Raw genomic sequence first — 24,974 nt, 5'->3', positions numbered from 1 at the left:
AGACAGTTTTTGCGGATTTTGTTTTTATCGTATCTTTTGATCCAAAAGTCCAAATATGTCATATAATATGTCGTTGGAAAGCTCTTGAAGTCTACTTTACAACCCAATTTGAATAAGATTAAAATATTTTGTAGATAAAAATATATGGCCGAAATAGTGGAACGGTGTCAGTTTTGGATAGAGTTTCGTATTCCATTCATATCTTTTTCGTTATAGCTCAGGAATTAATATTATAATATATCATTGGAAATCTAATTTCAAGATCTATCCAACCATATAATATTTGGATAAATATTATGAGGCACGAAAACAATATCTGACTGTCTTTGAACATCATTAAATTCGAATAGAATTAGGACTTAAAAAAGGAAAGTTTTATTCAATTTCAAACTCTATGATCTTATCTTTTCAAAAAGGATAATTAAGATCTTTTAGAAACTCATAGAAGATTCTAATTAAATCCTAATTAGTTTAGGAATGGGATTAAACCTTTGGACCCTCCACATGATCATTGGGTCGTAGGTAAAATCCGGTTTGGGCCCGGTTTAGTATTTTGGCCATAACTTCCTCATTATTCATCGGAATTGGGTTTATAATATATCTTTCAAAAGGTCTTTTCAAGCCCCATCCAACTACACTATTATTGGACCCTTATCATGGACCAAACTAAATTGGACAGGACGTTTTCATAAAATAGGGTGAGAAAAGAAATATTTTCAAAAACAGAAAGAAGAGATATTTTAATAAAAAATCCTCATCACTAGACTTTTCACACTTTCAATTCGTTCGATAATCAAATGACATGAAAGGTATTCATCACCGGGTTTGGTTTTTGGGGAGACACAAATGGGTGTCTACACACAGTTATTAAGGTAATGTGAATTAGTGGCACATGTTTATGAGTTCACAATGTATTCAAAGTTTTATTTTTAAGGTTCCCTATTCCATGTTCCATTTCTTAATGAGTTGTAGTTTTATCACAATACTTGTTTTATCACTATACTATACAAGTATAGTGATAAAGTTTTATCACTATACTTGTAGAATACATGGAGTTTATATAAGCAATTAGGCAACATTTGAAGACATTACCCAATACAGTAACTTACATAATCATAATTTACTACAATCCACAACGTAGTAAAACTTAGATAAAAAGGCCAATAGTTTATCTTTGAATCTACTAATTAAAAGTACAACACAACAAACAACGTAAAATGCAAATACTACAGCTCCCAGCTTGATCACTCCATTGTAGTTTGCCCATCCTCAAAAGTCTTTTTCGAACCCCCCAGTGGTGGTTCGACCCATCGAAAGCCAGCTTAGAGTTGAATTAGTGGCTATTTGGGTCAGCCTCCTCATCCGAACTACATTCATTGTTGAGCTCCTCGAAATGCAAGAACCCAATTGAGTTGCTGCATTGTGGAGGTGGGGTTGCCTAAAGATTTTTTTTGAAAAAATGGACTTAAATTTAACTTAATAACACCACAGTCACAATCTCGACTCGACACCATACACTTGAATGTAAAAGATAGATTACCTGGAACTCAGCATCTATGACCATGCCATTTACCACAATCGATCTGTATGAGAAGTCAGGCCTTAGCAGTTTTGGCTTCCTAAACATCAGAACTCCTCCTGGCATCCCATCTCCTTTCGGTCCAAAATTCTCGACTTCATATTCACCAGGGAGATTACGAATAATCCAACTCTTCACAAATTTGTAGCTAATACGACCCTCTAATATGTTAGTAAAAGGGGGTTAAATTTGTGATGTAGTGTTGCAAACTGATCGACAAAGGAGGGCCTTGTGCAGCCTCAGGCGTTCCTACAGAGAACCACTGATCCATACTCGACTACACCGTAGCCCCTATCTTCTCCCTTGTGTTCTCCCCTGTAACTAACCCAGTGATAGCGTCTACGAATTTGTATATAATCGTTCAGCCTCCGCTTTATTGTGCACCCCTCAACTTGTACCCTAATGTGGGTATTTGCAGTGTCGACCTTCATCATGTGCAGCGTATCCGTATATGAGCCGATGAACATGTGGCGCCAATTTATAGGGAAACTATAACCAACTACGAAATCGGTGTTCAAACTAGGCTTCATGTCAATTATTTCAGCCAACTCTGGCAGTACAGTGTTCGTAGAGAATGAGGAATAGAACCCATTTAATACCCTAAACAACATCACACCAACTCCTTCATTATAGCATCCCAACAAGTCCTCCAAAAGTGGAAGATGACCCAGAACAGGGGTGCCATCCTCTAGTAGCATGTAATCAATTGGGCAGCACATCGATTGTAAAAGGTGTGCTCTCACTGTGGTCAGAGGTTGATATATCTCATTCAACATTTGGTAGTTTCTCCTAAAGTACTTGACCAAGTTTATGTTCATTTCATTGGTGTCCCTTGCTGTTTTTTGAAAGTACATTAATGGTTGTTCTGGGTGCGGTAAAATAAGCTGAATAGAGTTTGAAGGTTGGGTTTGTTGGAACATGGCGTTTGCTATGTTTGCGGCCATTGTTCGGAGCTGGGGTGGGTGTTATGGAGAGGGAGTTAAAATGTTGAAGAGGCCAATCCTCTTGTACTCTAGCTTAGGTAGATAAGTAAAAAAGACAGAAAATGAAATTTTAAAACTCAAATTTCTAGACTTGTTTACCGAGTTACCACGGTTAATAATTGGATCTTACCTCACACTTGTCTTGTCACAAGAAGCACAACATGCCACAGGATTGTCCTGCAATTAGTACTGCTGTTGTGTTAATGGTACATTAACTCGGTTACTCAGTACCACTACATGTAGATAGGATATATACCACGCCAAGCATGTCAGCTAACCTCGTTCTCATCCTCAATTTCCATTGTCAAATTTACCACACTTGAGTTGTTTTTGTGCACTTGGGAAAGGATATCAATGCCTTCATTTTTTTCTTTGCTTTAATCTCCATTACTGTTTTGGGAAGAAAGAGGGGAGGAATGAAAAAATAAAGTTGGTTTCTAAGAATTCATTATGGTTTCTCGCTATCATTTTCGCCTCCCTGTTCTCACTGTCTTTGCCCCGTTATTCTTTTATCCACCTGGCATCTTGTCCCGACACAAACTTCATGATAATTACAAAGAATTCCATCCTATTTACATTCCTTGTAAGTAGATCCTATAAGACAGGAGTTCTCCTCGAAGAGAAAGTTATTAACTTCTCATCGATCTCTAGCAAAATTGTAGACTCTAGGCTTGGGTCGCTTGATATTTACCAAATTGAAACAACACCTCATTAGTGTCTCCCTATAGCACTCAACAATACAACTTATTTTCCCAACACATCATCGGCTAACCCTTCAACAAAGCTTAATTTCTCATGGATCGGAGCACTTGTCTTTCATTAATTCATCATCACATGCATTGTCTAAACGATTCATTTGTTTAATTTGCGTCTTCAATCTATATCAATGCTCGAGTTAGCGTTCGTTCACGTAAGGGTCTTAACGCTAAGGTTTAAACATGGCTTTGATACCAACGTTCATTGTCTGAGTCTTTTGACACCAAATTCGTACAACGCAATCTTGTATATTTGGTAACAAGAGCACTACCTATGTGTGAAATAGGGCTTTTAAACACATAATAGCACAAGATTTAGATGAATTTATTGGATTGCCTATTGCGAATAAGATCATAATCGATGATTGATAGGGGCTTGTGACAGCCAAGCGAGTTAAGGAGATCATAAAGGGGTCTATTTTAGGGTCACATGAGAATTTATTTGTTTTGAAATTTCTCGTGATCGAGACAATACAATCTCTACTAGGTGTATTGGTAATCTGATTATTGAACACTGGAAATCTAGTAATGAAGAAACATGCGGTAGATTTTTATGCTTCGTGTAGACATCTGATTTTGGTCCCCTAATCCTGAAACGAAGTGCGATAATGATTTTAATTCACTAATTAATCAACTCATATCAAAGTTGAGAATGTTTATGGACTTTTGAATGTGTTATGAGTTGGTTCGAACTTTTCCTTGAGCTTAAATTTTGGCATATGATATTAATCAACCAAGTCCACTCAATACAATAGGCCCAAAATATACTTAGAAGCTTATTAAGCCTAGATTAATGATGGAATTAAGGCATTTAGATACCTACATTTGGCCTCTTACCCCTATGGGAAGTGTGATCTTACAAAAACCAATTCATCAGACCAAATCAAAGTTGAAGTGTTTATGGACTTCAAAATGTAATATGAAGTATTCTAAAACCCATTTTTGAGACCACATCATTTTAAAATCCAATTAGCTTATTAAGTAGGCCATAATTAATCTTACACATGTTTAATCTTGATTAATAATAAACACATCAAATGTAGTGCTCATGTCAAATGGACCTTAGATGGTTGAAAACAGATCCAAGCAAATAATCCAAGCCTGATTCCATGCATAGCCTATATTGATTTATGGCCCTTTCAAAAATCTTTCTAATGGTATTTTATAAGCCTAATTCCGATTAAACCGGGCACAAATACGACCATATCTTAAACTCTACAACAGATTTTGACCTAATTCTAATTGGGTTGGAAAGTAAAAATCTAGATCTTTCCAACAATTTCTTAATTTCCTTATTATAAGTTTGAAATCAAAAGTTGTGAAAGTTATACTAAATCGCATTTTCAAATAAGATAATTATGGCGCACGACTCTTAAAGTTCGCTTGACATATGAGCAAGACCTTCATTATTTTTTCGTGTGCCACCTGATGCGAAGGTTCTAAAACCATAACCCTAGATCTCTACACCTATAAATAGAGGTCTTGATTAAACCTCATACTGATCGAAAAAATTAGAAAATTAGCCACAATATTCTGAAAAACCTAGCTAATCTCAATACTCTCATACTACTTTTCCCCTCTTTTCCCAAACACTTCCTAATCCTACTTAATTCCTTTGAAGTAGTTAGAGGTTGCAAACTAAGAGATTGTCCATAAACACACAAGGCGGGGGTCTAGAAAAGGAGAACAATTAGTTGCATAAGTAGGGATGTCAATGGGGCGGGGCGGAGCGGATGTTTCCCTTCCCATCCCCATCCCCACCAAAAATTTCCATCCCCATCCCCATCCCCGCGGCGGGTCCAAAATTCATCCCCATTCCCGCCCTGGCGGGTACAATTTCAAAACCATCCCCGCCCCACCTCCCACTTGGATATCCATCCCCACCTAAGACCCGCCTTATCCCCACCTCCTAATACACAATTCAACATAATTAATACAGATTTCAAGAAAAAAATTATTGTTAATATTACACACTCTTTTTTTTTTTTTTTTTTTTTTGAAGAAGTATTACACACTCTTTTAATTATAATATTAGTGTATTACAATTATTATATCTACTTTTTTAATTTACATATTTTTTTTTATAAAATAGTATAAAAATATATAATTTTGTTTTTAAAAATATATAGATGTGGGTGTGAGGTGGGGTGAGGCGGGTAGGGCGGGTACAATCTAAAATCCACCCCCGCCCCATCACCCATGGCGGGTATGATTTTTATCCCCATCCCCGCCCCACCACCTGCCAAACCAAGACCCATCCCCACCCAACTAGGGCGGGGATAGGGCGGGTCTCCTACTTGACCCGCCTCACTGACATCCCTATTCATAAGCACTTACAATTAGCTAAATCAGTTTTAATTTTATTTAGATAACTTTTAGTTAATAATTTTATGTTGTCCTTTCACATTAAATAAGGATAATTAATTTGTTCTCCTAGTATTCTTTAGTTAATTAAAGACTAAAATTTGAATATAATTTTTTGTTTTATCACCTAAGAGGTCTAGCGAATCATATTTATTTTATTTTTCTCTTTCATGAATCTTGAATGATAAAAAAAAAAAAAAAAAATAACACTCATTGCAATGTAGATTATTTGTAATATTTGTTTGTAAATTGAATAAAATCAAATAGCTTAGTTTTACGAATCATGTCACATATATTTGTCTAGCAATAAAATTATTAATAAGAAGAGCTAATAGAGGTCGGTCTAATCAGAGCTAGAATCATCATTTCGAAAGAATACTTTCTAATACCCTTTCTCTCAAATCAATCTTTGGTTTAATAGACCTTTGTTTGGGAAATCTTCTCAAATATTAGAAGGAAAACTTGTTCTTATTACTACTAATTGGGAGAAAGGTATGAATAGGGTTAATGAGTTTAATCCTAAAAACTCATTGGTGACTTTCCAACATTATACAAATAAAAAATCAAATGCTTGTCCTCTCTCCTACATATGTCTCTCAAACAGTGAGGAATTCTAATCCTATACATCTTAAAAAAATGAATAAGCCTCGGGCTTATAAAGGGCCCGATCATCTAGGGAATCTCCTACAACGGGACACCCGCCTCATGAGGCACTTAGGTTAAATGATCATTTGCTGCTAAAGATGTCGAGTGCAACTGTTGATGTCGAGTGCAATGGTGTAGCGTAACAACGAATGTTGGGCTCTTCATATAACTTAAATTATTTAAAGATTCGGAATAAGATTTTTGCATATTTAGCAGCGCAAAATAAGGCCAAGATCAACTTTCATTATTGCACGCAGCACCCTAGCTTGATTTTCAAAGTTGTGTCCACCCCCTGCTAAAGGCACCTAATTTACCCTAATCATGATCGTTAGCCAAAAAACAGGGGTCTTAATCACCACAGTTATGACATGAAATTACGATTTATTAACTAGAAAATATAGTTTATACGCTTCATGCCTAAAGACGTATCCTATACTTGAATTATATGTTGTTTAAGATTGGTCTCTCTTTTCCTAAGCACTTTAGCCTAATCAATAATTCATACAAAGTCGCTTGAGGTTCCAAAACAAGAGGAGGTCCATAATGTTCAAAATGAAGATCTAACAAGGAAAAGTAGTTAGCTTCCTGAGCACTTAAATCGATCATTTCTATATTATGATAACTAAACATTTAATTAATTAGTGTTGTGTTATCAATTCAAACAAAAACTAATTAATCTATCCACCTAGTATTATTTCAATAGCTAAGACTAGAATTAGAATTGATTAATTTGTGTTTTCTCATTTAAGAGATCAAGCAGATATTGTTTATTTTTGTTCTTTTCAAGAATCAAAATACACAAGAATAACAACATGCATTACAATGTAAGCTTTTGTGGACCTTATTTGCAAAACAGCTGATATAACTTAGTAATTAGGTATTGCGTTGCATATATTTTCTAGTAATGAAATTGTGAATAAGAAGAGCTAATAGAGACCACATTAATCAGGGTCAAATTTTTTGGACCAAAAAGTTTGTTGGGGGTCGTTTTGTCTTTGATAGATCATCTCCCCTAATAGAGAATTGGTTATAATACTAGATTAGAAAATAATCACTAAGCTAAAATATATTTGGGTTGAACTCATTAGAAATAAATAACTCTTAAATTCCATTTTTTAAAGAATATTATAACTAGTGTGTGGTCTAGGCGATTGTAGACACCTACTTTTGGCCTCTTGTCCCGACCGGAAGTGCTATGACGATAAAACCATCTTTTATTAGATCAACGTGAGGGATGCTTATGGACTACTGATTAAGTCATGAAAATGCAAAACAACTGGCCTGACACAAAACAAAATGAGCCAAAGTCAATTTAAGCTAAGCCCGATTAATGATTAGTCCCTGATCCCGAGATTTAATGTAATTTTGACGGACTTAGAGGCGCCTAGGTTAAAATCTAGGGCTGCCACAGAAAAAACCGAGCGCAACTCAGAGAGTCATGTTGACCTAGCCCGCGCAACCTTTGGCAACCAACTTAACTTCCTTTGATGCGCTCGTGAGAGATTTAGAATTTCTCAAAAATACTGAATCGAATCTTACCATAAAGCCACGCGTAAGACGATCAGTTACACTGCCCATAGCAACACATTGATATTACTTGCGCGCAGCAGGCGCGCGAGACCTTCTGAGATGCGCGCGCCACCTGCTGCGGCAGAAGGTTCAAAACCCTAAACGCACTAATTCCCTATAAATAGGGGTTCAATACGAGACTTTGAGACACAGAAAATTAACTTAAAAAGTTGGCAGGAAATTTGTGAACTTGTGTACTAATCACCCTCTTGTCCTAATCACTCACCCCTCTTATTACTTGTCCTTACGGTGGAGGTTTTCGAACAAGAAGGAGTCCATAAGTGTTTCAAACGAAGATCTAGCAAATAAAAGTGGTTAGTTTCCCGAGCACTTAGATAAATCACTTTTCTTTTATTGTTTAAATGACTTTAATTGATTAATTAGTGTTGTTTGATCACTTTAAACAAACTTTTAATTAATTAATTTCACATAGTATCTTGTGTTAAATTAAAGACTAGAATTGGAATAATTAATTGTTGTTTTATCACCTAAGTCAAGGCGAATCTTGTTTATTTATTGTTCTTTTTATGAATTTGTATTAAATAAAGAATAACGACTTTTGCAATGTAATTCCTATGTGATGAATACGTGTAAATAAAATCAAATAACTTAGTTTTAGGTATCATGTTGCAATATTGTTTGGCAATGAAATCGTGGAAAAGGAAGAGCTAGTAGAGGCCGCAATAGGGCTAGAATAGCGATTCCTCCTAAAGGAAACGTTATTTTAGTACCCTCACTCTCGAACTCATTTTTGGTATAAGTAGACCAATTTGGGCATGGGTAAACTTATGATTCATGCTAAATATTCCTTGAACTCTACTTGGGAGAAAGGCATGAACGAGGTTTATGAGTTTTCCTAAAACTCATTGGCGACTCTTTACTAGTTTCTTACAAAAAAGCGTAATATAGGATCAACTCTAATTCAAGGTCTCCCAAACAGTCAGGAATTCAAATCCTAATACACTCTAAAAAATGTAAAGTCCTAGGCTTTTAAAGGGCCATGGGCATAAAGAAAAAGTATCCCCTACGATGGGCACACCCTCCTTACAGCGATGCCCCGAGTTGCTAGTTTATACTTGTCTAGTTTGCTAATCAAGTGAAAATTTTAAGGTACATGCTGTTGTATCATGCTTGGTACAGACAAAAAACACGGTAAGAACATGTAGCTGTTTTGTAAAGGACATACAGGTGTTTTGTAAAGAACATGTAGCTATTTTGTCAGAACATCAAGTTTTATATTTTTTTATATCTAGAGAACATCTATAATATTAATAAGGAGCATGATAATATTATGTAATGAACATTATTTATATATTCTCACCATAATTTGAAGACAAAATTGAAAGAACATTTCACAATAAGCAATGAACATTATGACACATATAAAAGTACATTACACTCACAATCAAAGAACATGGACATATGTTCTTTTCACTCTTTTTTGATGCAAATATGTTCTTTTCACTATAGGTATATGTTCATTACATCTTAATAGTATGTTCTTTTCACTATAGATATATGTTCATTACTTTTCTATATTATGTTATTTCCTACCAAACGGTTGTACGAAGCACCGTAAAGGCGCCTGCAAGGACCAGCGATTGCTAATGTAATCAAGTGCGACTGTGTTTTTCTTAGTGTCTTGATAATCATCTTGAAATTTTATAATTTGAAAAAATATTTGTATTGAGAATCATATTCAATATATGATATGTTATGATATATTTAAAGACATTTAAAAACTATTGACTATTTAATAGAAAATTAATATTATTATTTTTCATCAATTTGAAAAATAATATAGAGTTTTTCAAACTTCAAAATTTAAGTTGTTAAATTGTCTTATGATCGTTACATAATGGAAACAAATAGTACAATAAAAACACTAATTATTTATTAAGTTAACTATTATTTTGTTGGAGAGAAAAAAAAAATTAAATAAATGGCTAAGATATTAAGACTTGTTGATCTCGAGTTCAAGTCTTGATATAAGCATTTTTTAGTTGTCAAACTCAATCATTATACAATGGAAACAGATAATATAATAACACTAAAAAATCTTATCTAAATTAACTATATTTCATTAGATAAAAAAACACAATAAATAAATGGCTAGGATGGTAAGACTTGTAACTTAAGACTTGTTGGTCTCATATTGCTGACATGTCGTGTTTATAGGACTTAAAAAAAGGTGACACTGGAACATATTCTGTTTTAGAAACACTTTTTTATATATAAGTATAGATACTTGCTCAAAGGATTCTAGAATATGGAGCAAAATTAGCCCAAAGTGACTCTTGAGGAAAATAATTAGATGAAAATCTAGTGATGGAAAGGATCTATCTAGTTCTAGTTAGACAATTGGTTACATAAATAAGAATTACTGGAAATGCTCTAAAAGATCCAAACCAAATTAACATTGATGCTAAAGTCTAAAAGTTAATCTTACTAAATAAATAGTGAGACAAAGCCAAACTACGTCCACTCCTCCATGACATAATTTTGGCAACTATAGTGGGCATTACTTCACCAAGTCCACACAAATAAATAAGCAAATATGAGGGCTAACTATTTCTCGAATTTTTTGGTTTAACCAGGAACATTATGGTTGATAATATTGCAGTATTGTAGTATTGTTGGATTTAGGCTCTCAACATCCTCCTAATAATGTACATATATTATCTTATGGAAAATTTTCCATGCATAATAGCCTTGACATACATCACCTTCTAAATAGTAGAAGCATTATTCCATTTGAAAATTATGTATGAAATCAAATTAGTAAAAAACTGGACTACCTTTCCCTTCATTGTGACAAAACTATAGAAATTTAAATTGGTATAACCTTCTTAGAAATTGATAGACTGCATAGTCCTCTACCTCTTAATCACTTGTGTTAATTGTATGTTTTACATTAGGAAACACCAGTTTTCTCTAAGAGTATTCATTTTAATTTGCTTATGAGGAGCATTTGGAAAGAACGAAACTCTACCATTATTCAAAACGAAACTAATAGATCTTAAGCGCATTTACACTGAGCCTATTTTTCACTCAATGAGTGAAAACAAAGAAGTCTCATCGAGATCTTCATCAAGGGATCACACTCCTCTCCACAACCCTAGTCAGCGATCTACTCCCCAACCTCCACCCCTCGTTTCTTGGAAGCCACCTCCTAAAAAATACCTCAAACTTAACTTTGATAGGGACAATCTACAATGACTTCATGGCAACATGAGTCATCATCAGAGACAACAATGGTTCACTCATCAAGGATAACACCTTCAATCTTGGTATTACCATAGTATTTATCACGTAAGTTACAACTCTCCAAGGCATTCACGTAGCATTGCCACAAGGTAATCGCAATATTCAAATCGAGGGTGACAACCTCTTAGTTATCAACTTTGTCCAAGGTATTTGGTCCATTTCCATGGGAGAATCACATTGAAGGATTTATGTTTTCATCAAGTGCAATTACTAGATATATCATGGATCAATATTATAAAGATAATAAGTTCTTTCTTTTGGGTCGTCATTATCTGTTGCTAGATATAATAAATGAACTTTGGGCTAGTCAAATAGTAAAGCCCAATATAATGGATCTTATAAGGTCACACACAAGGGTGATGAATTGAAGAAAAGAAAGAAGCCCATTATTGGGTCTCATGAAGTGGCCGACTATATGGGATTAAAGAGGGAGTAATTTGGGCTTGGTTTGACTCTAATTATACATGTGATGTATAAATAGAGGTCATTCCAATGGTTTGATTGACAACACAATTAGCAGTTAATTGAGAATTGACAAGCTAGCAACTAAACCCTAAAGCCTCACACACTCACTCTCTTCTCCCCTCTCACATCCGCACACGCCGGTGGTGTGTGTGATGTGATAGGAATGGTGTCCTTCGAACAAGTGTATTATTCCGATTGAGGGTTCGAAACTATTAGAATGCTAATTATTCAGTGAGGTCAAGTGATCGGAATGCCTAGGTGGAGGCCACTTCTCATCAGTAATATTAATGAATAATTAATATTACAACTTAATCTTGACTGAACTCTTCAGGTCACACCTAAGCAACTAACGATCCGACGCGACGAATTAATTCGAAAGGAATAAATAAGTCACTCGAGTATTGTGAACAAAGATGTCGGATTCCGAGCTTAGAGTGCCGGAATCGAATCTTAAAAGTGGAGCCAAAATTTAGGAATTGGCGAGACGGGAAAATGCTTCAAGTAACAAGTAAAAATCCTAGCAACGCGAAGGCTAGGAAAGCGCACCAAAAACGGGCCATGTGGTAGTGCACATGGCAGCACACGTGGTGTGCCATGTGGCAGCTACCAAGTGGCGGTGTGCCACGTAGGCAGCCACCAAGTGGCAGCCACCATGGTGGCGGCGTGCCACGTTGGCAGCCACCAAGTGGCAACGCGCCACGTAGTAGCGTGCCGCGTTGGCAATGCCATGTGGCAGCGGGCCGCGGACCCGGGTTGCGGGTCATGAACGGGCCAAAAGGTGGCGGCCCAACCGAACCCAACTTGGAGCTCAAGGTTGGTTGCCACATGGTTAGATCACAATGCATGTGAGTTGCCTTGGGGAGCAAGTGAGGAAGTGGTCCTCACCTAACCATGTGACACTTGTTACTTTGTTATTCCTTGGTTTATTTAACTAAGGATTGAATTCAACATTTTTTCTATGTGGGATCTTTTTGTGAAAAGTCCCACATTGAAAGATGAGTGGAATTCACAAGGAAGCACTCCTTATAAATAGCCAAGGCATACCTTGGAGTTGTTCACTTGAGTAAGGTGTTAGAAAAGGCATCTCCATTGAGAAAACCTTTAAACACATATAATTACTCGAGTATTAGGTCGGGCTTAGCTAACCTCTAAGCATTGGATCTTGCCGGGGTCGAGTTGCGGGTAGATTTCCGTAGGAGGTCTTCGCGTGAGCGAGACTAAAAGCTTTCCCAAGTAAGAGCTCGGGTTATGAGCGAAGCGCACGTCAAAGGTATTAATCTTTCCTTAATTCTTGTTGTTTAAGTTAATTATGTCTTGTGATAATGTTAATTGTGAGTGTATTCTTGGCTTGGATTATATTAAATCTTTCCTTAACCCAACAGCGGTATCGGAGCCTTGCTAATTTATTTTTATAATCATAATTTTCAAGGTGTTTTTATGGTTTAATTTTTCAGTTTTTATGTTGCTCATTAGATTAGTAGCTCGACTTTATTATTTTAAGCCCGTATTAGAGCTGATTTCAGCCCCGAACCCAGATTTTCGCACAAAAATAGTGAATTTTGGGTAGAAAAGGTGTTCTGGAAATGGTTTACCCTTTTAGAACTGTGTTTTTGGCCAAAATCCGACCAGAAATGCCTATTTCGAGGGATTTTTCGTTTTGACGAAAATTTTTAAGTCTTTCTAACCTTGAATCCTAATGGCATATTTATGGTGATTATGTATATGGTTCTTTCCTTAATATTTCTGCAATTTTGAACCTTTTTAAGCATGGTTACTTGGTAGTAATTTGTGCTTGAAAGATTGGTTTATATTTTCACATAATTGCAAATCCATTGCATTAAGTGGGAAAAAATTTGTTCTTTGAAGCTTCTAAGTACTAAATATCCAATCTTTAATTGTTTTTAGTGGTTGGAACTTTGAGTTGCTAAATTCCATGAATTTTTGGTTGAACTTTTGATTTAATCATGTATTAAGTTTATTGGAATCATAAAGTTTGAATCTTGTGATATAAATTTCATTTATCTTCATATTGGAAGATATAACTTTTCAAGGATTCACAAGTTAAAGTTGGAATCTTTATTTGAATATTTGTGTTCATAATTCCAACTCCCCTTTATTTTGTCAAAATCTTATGATTAATTTAAATTAATTAAATTAATAGTGAGTTATTACTCTTGTTCATTTTGTTGCACCAAGTTAAACCAATTTTATTAAAGAATGGTTCTTTGAAATAATTTTGGTTATGTGCACCTTGATGAATTTTTATTTAAGTTGGACTTGTAATAATTTTTCATTTTTGGCTCATTTTATTAATTCTAAATTTAATTTGAAGTTAATTATTTAGTCACGTAAAATTAGGGTTAAAAACCCGGGGATATTGCACAGGAATCGAGGAAAAAGCATCCCTTGGCGAGCCGGGCTGCATAGCAGCCCACATGTGGCTACCAAGGGGCTGCCTTGAGGAGGTGCAGCCTTGTGCATGGCTGCTGCTCACGGCCAGCAGCACGACCAGCCAGCCATGCGGGTTGCTGTGCGTGGCTCGCTTGCGCGTGCTCTAGCCTTGTGGTGCGGGGCATACTATATATGTATGTATTCATGTTGGTGCTTGGTAGGGGTTAGTGTGCGTAGACATTGCTTGCAAAGCAATGTGGTGCAATGAGCACTCCAAGTCTTGGTGCTAGGCACTTAGACATTTTGGACTACGCAATTTTGTATTCTTTTGCCGTTTTAATTATTTTAATTAATTTTTTTGGCTATAATTATTTTAATTAAATATTGAGGTTAAGCCTCGGTTTAATTAAATTTTAATTAGAATTTTATTTTGGCAAAATTTTGGGTTTACCTACTTAATTAATTGGATTAATTAAGTTGGATTTAGTGGGAGCTTCAATTTTAATTGCGCTAAATTACATAATCGGTTAAACTTTGACTAGTTTTAATTAGGCGTGTGCGTGTTAATTGGATTAACGACCTAAATTAGTTACTAGATTACGCGTGTTTGTGCATTGTTACTTGTTTATTGTTGTAAAATGCACGGGCCATTCACAAATAGTGAATGGATGAATGGAATGTATATTCTCCCGCATGTTTTATAAAATGGCAACTAGTAGGGCCTGATTAGGATAGAAAATACAGACTGCGATCCATGATGTATTTTTGTAAATCAAAATACAGTCTGCGAACCGTTGATTATTTTTGTACCTTAATATTTAGATTAGTCCTAATCGTAGATACTAGTATTTGCATAATTATGGTCATGTCTTGAAGACGGAGGTTCTTGGAAGACGAAGCCATGAAGTTGCAAAAGCCGTCCCTTGAAGACTTGAAGACTCAAGGGGTCATGCTAGTTGCCAAATGCATCATTTATTTATGTTTTCGATATATATTTATGATTATATATATGTGTGATTTATATGTTAGATGCATGTTTAGGATTTCGAATGTTTGGATGATTATTTAAGTTCACTTAAATCAACCAACATAGAAACCCTAGGTCCCTAAAATATTGAGTAAAACTTGCCATTCCAAAACAACACTTATCGACCTATTGAGAGTAGTGATGGGCTACGCCAAAGCGAGGCATCACTATTACTCCCTAGGATACTTAAGGCATACTGGGTATGCAAGTTGGTTTTGGTTATACTCAACGATATGAGTGATGGAGTCCTAACATGTCGTGGCAAAGTGGATAAGTTGTTGAGAGAGCATTAGATGCGACGATTTATCCAACCAAGAGTGGCTTGGAGCCATTAGCAAAGAGTTGCTTACCTTAGAAGATTGAATGTTAAGACAATGCTTAACCACTCATTGTTTCTTTGGATCTTGGAATCGCCTTATTCTCGCTAAATGGGGACAAAGTTAATGCGTGGATAAGACGTTTAATAAGATTGAAAATTTGCATGAATGCTTTTAAATTTCGAACTTATTATGTTATTTTCTTGATAAATGGTTATACTTTGCACTTATATTTGTAGAATTCCAAATCAAACTATATTGTTTTCCGTGATAGGAAATCTTTGAGAATAGTTCTCAAAGAAAGGAAAGGCATTTCTAAAATACAATTCTCATAATGACTTTTATAAGTCCGAAAGGACGGTTGGACATCATGTATTCAAAATACTAGGTAGTTTTGATAAACATGAAGTATTGAGTTGGAAACTCAAAAATTGTCAGTGCTTGACAACCAACATACCTTTTCGCTTTATACGCTGGTGAGCACAACTCATTGATGTATTAATTCAAGTACGAATTAAAGGAAAAGATGGAACTTTGTCATACAATGCACTAGATGCTTAGTCATGCCTAACAAAGTATAAAAGTCAAAGACTCTTAATGAAATGGTTCTTAAAGATTATGAGATGAAGTATGATAGGAAATATAGGAAACAAGGAACAAAGAAAAGGAATTAGATTCCATTTCTACTAAAGAGTTCATGTTAACTTAGCAAGTCATTATCTTCACAAGTATCAGATACTGCTTGAGTGTTACACTTTGAAAGTGACCTCAAAATATTGAAGACAGACTAAGTTATTGACTTACAAGCTTAGAATGAAGCAAGAAGAGCTACATCAGTTGTAAGGTCGTATGCTTTGTTTAAAGACCTTTTAAGCTAAGGTTGGAACAAATAAATGGTTATTGTGTTCCATAATCAGCAAACAATCCGTTAACAAACGGAAAGACTCACATTCAAAGTAAAGAGCAATAGTTGTAAATTTATTTGAATGGCACGGTTTTCTAAACCATGAGTCAAGAATGCTTGATTATAAACAAATATTTCCCTAACATGAAAACTCACAAAGTTCAAATCACAGACATGATATGTGTTTTGAACAGCTTTAGCAATGACACATTAACAAGAATGTACTCAAGGCTATATAGGCTCTTGACAGTGATCGATTCGGAATCGTTCTAAGACAAGCAAGTCTTACTTGTTAAAAACTGATAAAGTAAAGAGCTATTGTTTTTGGTATAGAAAATTGACTCCGAAAGCTAAAAAGGATTCAATTACTTCAACGTTTCACGAAGAATGTGAAAGAATATGGCTATATTCATCAAATGTGAACAAACTTGACCTTGAATAGCTCAAGAGTTCAATGAAGTACATAATCGACTTGGAAAGATATCAAAACGTCTAGATTAGATCGAGCGATGTTTTCTTGAGCCAGGCGTGACCATCACAAAGTTACGAAATTGAAATTTTCATAAATAACTCCACAAAGAACGTAGTGTGACTTCATGGAGACCTCGATGCCATTTAAAAATGACTCGAACAATGATGGATCACATCCCTTCCTATAAAGTTCTTAAAGATTTGCACAAATGACTAATGTTACAATAAACAAAATGTCGGAGCTAAGAAAGGACACTATATTCAGTTATGGATAGAATTAACTTCTAAATGTCTTTTCAAGTATATATCTAGAGCTAAGTGACTCAGTGGGAGCTCACTGGCTTAGCAAGAGCTAGGTGGTTCAGTGGGAGCTTAATGGCTCATTAAAGGCTACGATAGCTCAAGTGGGAGCTAACTGTTTGTTTCACAACGAACTTTTACCCAAAGACAATATACATGTCTCTTTGTAAGCATTCAAGTGAGACTACGGGCATTACCTCCACAACCTAAATGAGAACATTATATTTGTTGCTCTAAGTGGTGTCTTTCTGGAAAGTAACACATTTCCAAAACGACAAGTGGGAGGAAAATGAACTCGATGACTATCGAGCTTAGCAACAAACTAGAACTGAGAATCTCGGAAGACTCAAAAAGGCTTCATGAGAATGATTGATTAAGAATACTTGATCAAGAATACTCAAAAGGACTTTACAATGCAAGTGCCTTAAAAGAGAATTCATTACTCGCAAAACTTCAGAAAAGTTGGAGTAAGATCAAGATAATCAAAGGGCTTTGAAAGCGCGCTTTGGAAGCGCCTTGAAACTCAGTGTTTGATGCAATAACCCTGTATAGGTATAGAATTCACCAAAGTTTTGGAATGAATCCTATAAATTTTCTATTAAGTTAGAAATAAACCTAAGACTTACACGCATACTATTTACTATTCAATAGTAAGGGAATAATGCCTTGTAAGATAGCTACGACAAATTCAAATTCCGAATAATTGTTAGAGGCCATAAAATTCGAAATAGACTCCATGTTTGAAAATCATGTTTAAAACTTGATTAACTTGCATGAAGGGTGAAAGACCTATCGATCACAAATAAGTTTTCAAGGAGAAAACTAACAAATGTGGAAATATATATGCATACATAGCTAGATTAGTTGAAAAGGATATAATTAAATTCACGGAGTTGATTTTAATAAAAACCTATTCACCAATCGGAATGCTCAAGTCTTTTCGTGGTTATTCTAGCAAAATTGCACATATGAAATATGGCAAAATAGATACCAAAACCGCCTTCCTAAAATAGGATTTTGGAAGTGACTATGAAAATAGTATAAGGGTTTTGAAAATCTAAATAATTCTAGATTTGAAAGCAAGCTCAAGAAATCCATTATGGGATTGAAGGAAGCATTGCATAAATGAATTGGAACGTATTTTCTCATAAAGTTAATAAATGGATTGACTTATGAAGAAACATAGAAATTCATATGAATAAGAAGTTTAGTGGGAGCAAGAGTCAATCTTGTAGGGTCCAACAAGAAGTTTACGAACTCTGTTGTAAATTAACTATCAAATGCTAAATGCTTAGATTTGAAGGTATTTTCGACAATGGACCAAGCTAATGACGATACTTAGTACATATTGGGTATTAAGATCTATTGTATAGACTTAATAAAATGTTTAAAAGAGAAAAGGAATTTACCGTGTTAAACATGAATTGAAGGACTTTGAAAGGCTTTCGACCCGTATGTGTGAAACTAAGTAATTTTTTGAACTAAGTATGAGCTAGGCTAATTACTAAGTCAAACAAGAAAGACTCTAGCAGAGACTTTCAAACGTATCACATAGCAAATAGTTTACCAAGACTCAGTGAAACTGGATGAGCTAAAATGTAACGTGGATGGAAAAAGATTAAGAATCATTCTACAATTAAATCCATCATGTTCGCTACGATATGGAATCGTCACACAACTTACTTTTTTAGAGCATGTGAAGTATGTATATAGTACCAATCAACCTGAATCTATGTAATAGATCGTTAGATTATGGCCAAGAACATCCAAAGTACTTAGATAAGTATGAGGATAAGTTCTTGACGCATGGAAACAAATATGATTTGAGTATTGATGTTGCAAGAACAAACCTTAACAAGGATCATATCCTTAATAAGGATGACATTTGTAAGCACAAGCTAAGAAGCGTCGTGGCTTGAGAATGGTAACATGGATGTGCTTCCATGTGTAATGTGCGGGAATGTAAGGTAAATTTCCATGATCACAAGTGATTAGGGTATCCCAAATCATTGTGAGCCGTTTTGGTGAAACCCAAGCAAAGCATCATCAGGAAGTCTACTATAATACATGTTGAGAATATTGTTGCTTTATAGGCAATAATAAAGAAGATGTTCTATGAAAAGTTCGTTGTTGTAGGTTGTCAAGTTGAAGATCTCAATCATGAAAATGAGTGGAAGCCATCACTTGGACAATAAATCCTAAATCACATATAATCCATGACACTCTCAAATTTTATCATCTTATTATGAAAGTGATCAGTAATGAAGATGCTAAGATTAGCAAAGTAATTATAACTAAAACTATGCAATAAGTGAACGACAACATTCACAATTGCACAAAAGAAATCAAGCATATTAGATATGGGTGTGATTTCTATAAATGTTTTATAAATAGTGTTACTCTTAAAACATTCGGAAAAACCATTTATCATAAGATGAACCATTCAGGTTTTGGAGTAATTTAAATTTCATGCAATTTTTTCACTCCGTTTGCTATTTAATTGTGGTTTAGGATTAAATAATGAGTTTATCCGATTATGAGAATATTCAAAATAAGGTATCAAGACCAGTCTTGATAAGGAAACACCTATTAAGTGAACATTGAATATTATAATCGAGAATTATCCCTAATCGAGGTCATTTAAACGATGGACGATTAATGACCACTTGAGATTAGTGTGTAGTTTGATTTATAGCACCGTTTCTTGTGCTACAAGGACATGATTGTCAGGAATCATTTGCACAGGTATTGGTTTAGAACCATACTGGATCGACCTATGAAAGTACTTTAAGAGAATTAAAAATCGTCATAAGTATACTTCTCATTATGGCTATCGGAACCTATTTCCTCGACCATGAGTATTGTGAGTTCTCTTGTTTGAGTACTAGTCCGCTTTGATGTTAGTCAAACGTCTGCCGTAAAAGGGGATTATAATGAAAACACTCGGGCGGCTAGGTCCTCTCAGTAAGAGAAGCTACATTACAAGACTGGGAATGTCCCCCCTACTAAAATAGGGAAGATGTCTTTGTTGTTTACAAGGCCTCTCGAAGAACGAGACTGTGAAAATGCATGGCCATGCTCGGATGGATTTTAGAAATCATCTGTTTATTGACAGTCTGACTTGGGATCGAGAAACACTTCTGAACATAATAAGGATGACGAATTAATCTTACCTTATATTTCATGAAGAGACATTAAGCGACATTCACTACTGCAAAATGTGTATATTTTTGACGCTATTTGCTCGACACTGTGGTAGGGGCGTCAGGTAATTATTTTAGTGTGCGTGTTTTCTCGACGCTATTCTAAGTCAAAATTTAATTTTGACACTGAAAAGTGTCGAGAACATTCACGTGTGGAACACGTGATACATTTTCTTAACCTACATCTTCATCATCATTCATTTTAGGCAAAAACATAACCGCCGCTCTGACGAAACCCTCGTTCTTATCATTCTTCTTGATATTATCATATTTTCTTTTCTAATCCTTAAAAAAATTGCAATTCATCAAATTCGGATTCAGATTTACTTTTACTTTGTGAATTACGTTGCGGAATTTTCCTTACTCATCGTCAATTATAATCAAATACGTCTTTCTATTCAGATCGATTATTCTATTTTTTGTCCTATTTTTCTTTTAGAATTGATTATTTCAGATCAATTTAAGGGTTACAATTTTGAATAATATTTTGATAAGTGATGGGTTTGGCTCCTGAAGACACTTTGAGGGTTTTGTTGATGCCTCAATTTATGCTAGGAGGCAGGCTACAGTGTTATCTAATACAGAAATTAACTGTGTTTTTAATTCACCACTTAAGATACAGAATTAGTCGATTAATGGTTTCTCTCAGTTCTCTGCTTCTGTAATTCTAAATCTATTTCATTTATAGTTAAATGAAATTCTATGTCAAAGGTTTTGTCAGTCAATTTTTATAGCAAATAGAAAATGAACACAAATTGTTTCAAGTATCAATCTTTTATTTATTTATTTTTTTTTTAAATTCTGAATTTTTTTTTATCATTTAAGTTTTGAATTTCTAGAATTTATGTTTTTTTTTCCCAATTTAAATTTGCTGTGTGTTCAACTGTATAAGATTTAACAAATGTTTTCAGTTGAATGTTTTCTTGTTAGTTATTGGAATAATTGAAATTTAAAATGGCAATTAGAACACCGATATTGCTGATGTACATGATCTAATTTTTGTTGTTGGTATGAATAGATCAATTAGAACACAGATATACCTGTGCTATATTATGTGAACTTCAATTTATAACAACATATTTTTTTGGTAATTTTATCTTGGATGACTACATTGAAGTATGTTTGATGGAGTCAAATTGAAAGACATATATCAAGTATATATGAAGTATCTTAAGTCTGTACTGCAATACTTAGAGGTAAGTTCTATAAATCTTTGATTCCAGGTCTTTATTGACATTGATCTTTTCATGATCTTAAGTCTTTACTACAATACTTGGATTATTCCACTATTGGTTGCACACATCTTAAGTCTTAATTGAGATTTTATTTTGTGCTCTTTTTTTTATAAAAATTGGTTGTCAGTGAGTGACTTTTAGTTCATTAAAGATTATTAGAGAGAAGTAAAGAATAAATAAATAACACATAATTCAAGAGGTAAAATACAAAAATTCTTGACTTAGTACTTTGTATGATTAATTAGAGATTTAAGCAATAGTCCTGCTGGTTATTACTTGTTGTCTTTCTCTACTCAATTATTTAACAAACTTTCTGCCTTGATCAAAAAAGATGAATTATGGTGATAGTGACGAGGTCATCTTATCCCTAGGTGGAGAGTATTGCAAGAGATGGTTATCTCTTACAACTCAAGTATGTTATTTGCAACTCCTTATGTTGCATACTATGTCATGATCTCAGAATGACTTTCGTATGCTTTGGTCTTCCTATTAGTATTATATCCATATTTTTATAGTGTAGTCATTATATATATATATATATATATATATATATATATATATATATATATATATATATATATATATATATATATATATATATATATATATATATATATATATATATATATATATCTCATTATATTTCTCATACTTTTTTGATTTGTTATTTTATCTTTTCCTTTAGTTTTGTACAACTTTCACCTAAAACTATGAACTGGTCGTATGGCCTAGGACCTAGTTAGTCAATTTACTGTTGAAGATAAATAAAGTAATTATTTATAGAATGAATTAACTTATACTCGTATAATATAGTGTATAGGGTATTGAATGGTAGACAATTATAATGAAATGGACTAAGTGATTGTTTAATGAACCGATTACATACAATATCTTAGCTTCTTTCAATTCATAATTATTTATATCTTAGCTTCTTTTTTTAGTTTGATTCTCACTTTTTCATCTTTCTGTACTCAAATTTCATAATGGCACAAGATATAAGGTTTGTCAATATCTAGCTTAATTAGAGGTGGTACACGTTCTGGTGTGGCTATGTGGCAGTGGGAACTTTCTTCAATTCCAAAGTAAAAAAAGTGTGCCCAGGTAAGGTAAGATAATTCTCACCTTCTCTAGCTTTCCCATTAGTGAAAGAGTATTAGACCGTTGTTGATTTAATACTAGATTTTCGCTCCACTAAATATTGATGGAAATTGTTGAGTTTCTTAATTTAAACAATGAGGCTCTCTATTTTCTTTCAGGAAGTTATAGATCAATAATGCAAGATGTAAGCGTACTTTTTCAAGACTCTCTATTTTCTTTCATGAATCTATAGATCAATAATGCAGGATGTAAGCGTACTTTTCCAAGGCTCTCTATTTTCTTTCAGGAATTTATAGATCAATAATGCAAGATGTAAGCGTACTTTTCCAAGGTATGATACTTCGTATATGATTATATATATATATATATATATATATATATATATATATATATATATATATATATATATATATATGTATATATATATAATGTTGGTTAGGTGACTTAATGAACATGACAATTTACTTGTAAGAATTGTTTGTTGTTTACACGTGCAATATGTCTCATTTAATTTGGTATTTGTTGAACCAAAAATGTATGTAATTTGCTTCAAGTACCCCCCACTAATGCACCTTGTTTGTTTATTTATGTTCGGGTGCAATGCACATTATGTAATGTGCTTTAGATACTCCCTACTAATAATGCACCCTGTTTTTTCTATGTTCAGGTGCTATGCAGTGATGCACTAGTCTACAATATGAACTTTGCTTTACGCTCCCCATGCAAGAAGATTAAGGAGCCGCTAAATTGGAGATTGATTGAAGTTTTTTCGTGAAGAAATGAGCAGAGTTTTCTACTGCACAGCAAATCAACTCATCGATCAAGATGAAATCTTTGAATTCAAAATGTGTTGTCAAATTTTATCATCTAGTACACTAGTTGTAATATTATAACTAATTTCTTAGAAACATTGTTGTGCTAGTTTTGCTTGTATGAATATTCGTGTAAAGGAAGATATTATATTATATCATTTTTTTAAAAAAATAAGAATGAGATTTGGTTTATGAATTTGTGATAATGGAATTTTTTTTTTTAAAAATAAGGATATTAAGTCATCTACAATTACACACCTAAATATTCCTTAAAACCCACCCAAATATTATATCAGGAAATTGATTTTGTATAATTAGGAATTAATTTAAATGAAATGGACGCAAAAAAGCGTCGTCAAATTCTAAAATTTAGATTGAAAATGAGGTTTATAAATTATATATTAGGATGACATGAAAAAGCGTCGGTAATTTTTTTGATTGCAGACACGAAAAAGCGTAGCAAACTCTGAGAAAGTCAACGAACCAATCCAAATCTGGACGCTTATTATAAAGATTTGGACACAAGAAAGCGTCGAGATTCTCGACGCTTTTAAGTGACATGCAAAATTCTCGACTCACCTTTTTTCGACGATTTTTAATAGCGTCGAGAGAAAAATTCTCGACGCTTTTAGGCGTCCAAAATCAGCCTTAAAAGCGTCGCAAAAACAAGGAAATTGTAATAGTGATTGGAAAAAGGCTATACACTAAAAACGCACTTGTCCGGAAAGACAAGTGGGAGATTGATAGGAATGGTGTCCTTCGAACAAGTGTATTATTCCGATAGAGGGTACAAAATTATTAGAAAGCTAATTATTCAACGAGGTCAAGTGATCGGAATGCCTAGGTGGAGGCCGCTTCCGATCAGTAATATTAATGAGTAATTAATATTACAGCTTAATCTTGACTGAACCCTTCGGTCACACCCAAGCAACTAACGATCCGACGCGATGAATTAATCGGAAAGGAATTAATAAGTCACTCGAGTATTGTGAACAAAAATGTCGGATTCCGAGCTTAGAGCGTCGGAATCGAATCTTAAAGTCAAGCCAAAATTTAGGAATTGGCAACACGGGAAAATGCTTCAAGTAACAAGTAAAACCGTAGCCACGTGGCAGCGTGCCGCGGACCCGGGTTGCGGGTCATGGACGCAAGCCAAAAGGTGGCGGCCAATCCGAACCCAACTTGGGGCTCAAGGTTGGGTGCCACATGGTTAGATCATAATGCATGTGAGTTGCCTTGGGGAGCAAGTGAGGAAGCGGTCCTCACCTAACCATGTGACACTTGTTACTTTGTTATTCCTTGGTTTATTTAACTAAGGATTGAATTCAACATTTTTTCTATGTGGGATCTTTTTGTGAAAAGTCCCACATTGAAAGATGAGTGGAATTCACAAGGAAGCACTCCTTATAAATAGCCAAGGCATATCTTGGGATTGTTCACTTGAGTAAGGTGTTAGAAAAGGCATCTCCATTGAGAAAACCTTTAAACACATATAATTACTCGAGTATTAGGTCGGGCTTAGCTAACCTCTAAGCATTGGACCTTGTCGGGGTCGAGTTGCGGGTGGATTTCCGTAGGAGGTTTTCGCG

General features: G+C 34.5%; 1 long non-coding RNA gene across 4 annotated transcripts; it reads left to right on the top strand.

Moving 5' to 3' along the window:
- Positions 1-20,464: 20,464 nt before the first annotated feature.
- LOC145590879 (uncharacterized) lies at positions 20,465-23,533 on the top strand. Of its 4 annotated transcripts, none has more exons than XR_014102187.1 (3): positions 20,465-21,436; positions 22,469-22,904; positions 23,241-23,533. It is a non-coding gene; the product is annotated as an uncharacterized LOC145590879 (long non-coding RNA). The 4 variants fall into 4 exon arrangements; XR_014102185.1 differs by having other exon boundaries at positions 20,465-21,887; XR_014102188.1 differs by lacking the exon at positions 20,465-21,436 and having other exon boundaries at positions 22,136-22,576; positions 22,732-22,904.
- Positions 23,534-24,974: the final 1,441 nt, after the last annotated feature.

Source organism: Chenopodium album, chromosome 18, assembly GCF_948465745.1.
Source record: "Chenopodium album chromosome 18, dcCheAlbu1.1, whole genome shotgun sequence".
Taxonomy (NCBI): Eukaryota; Viridiplantae; Streptophyta; class Magnoliopsida; order Caryophyllales; family Amaranthaceae; genus Chenopodium; species Chenopodium album.
Note: the sequence above shows the minus strand (reverse complement) of the source record. Positions and strands in the feature narration are given on the sequence as shown.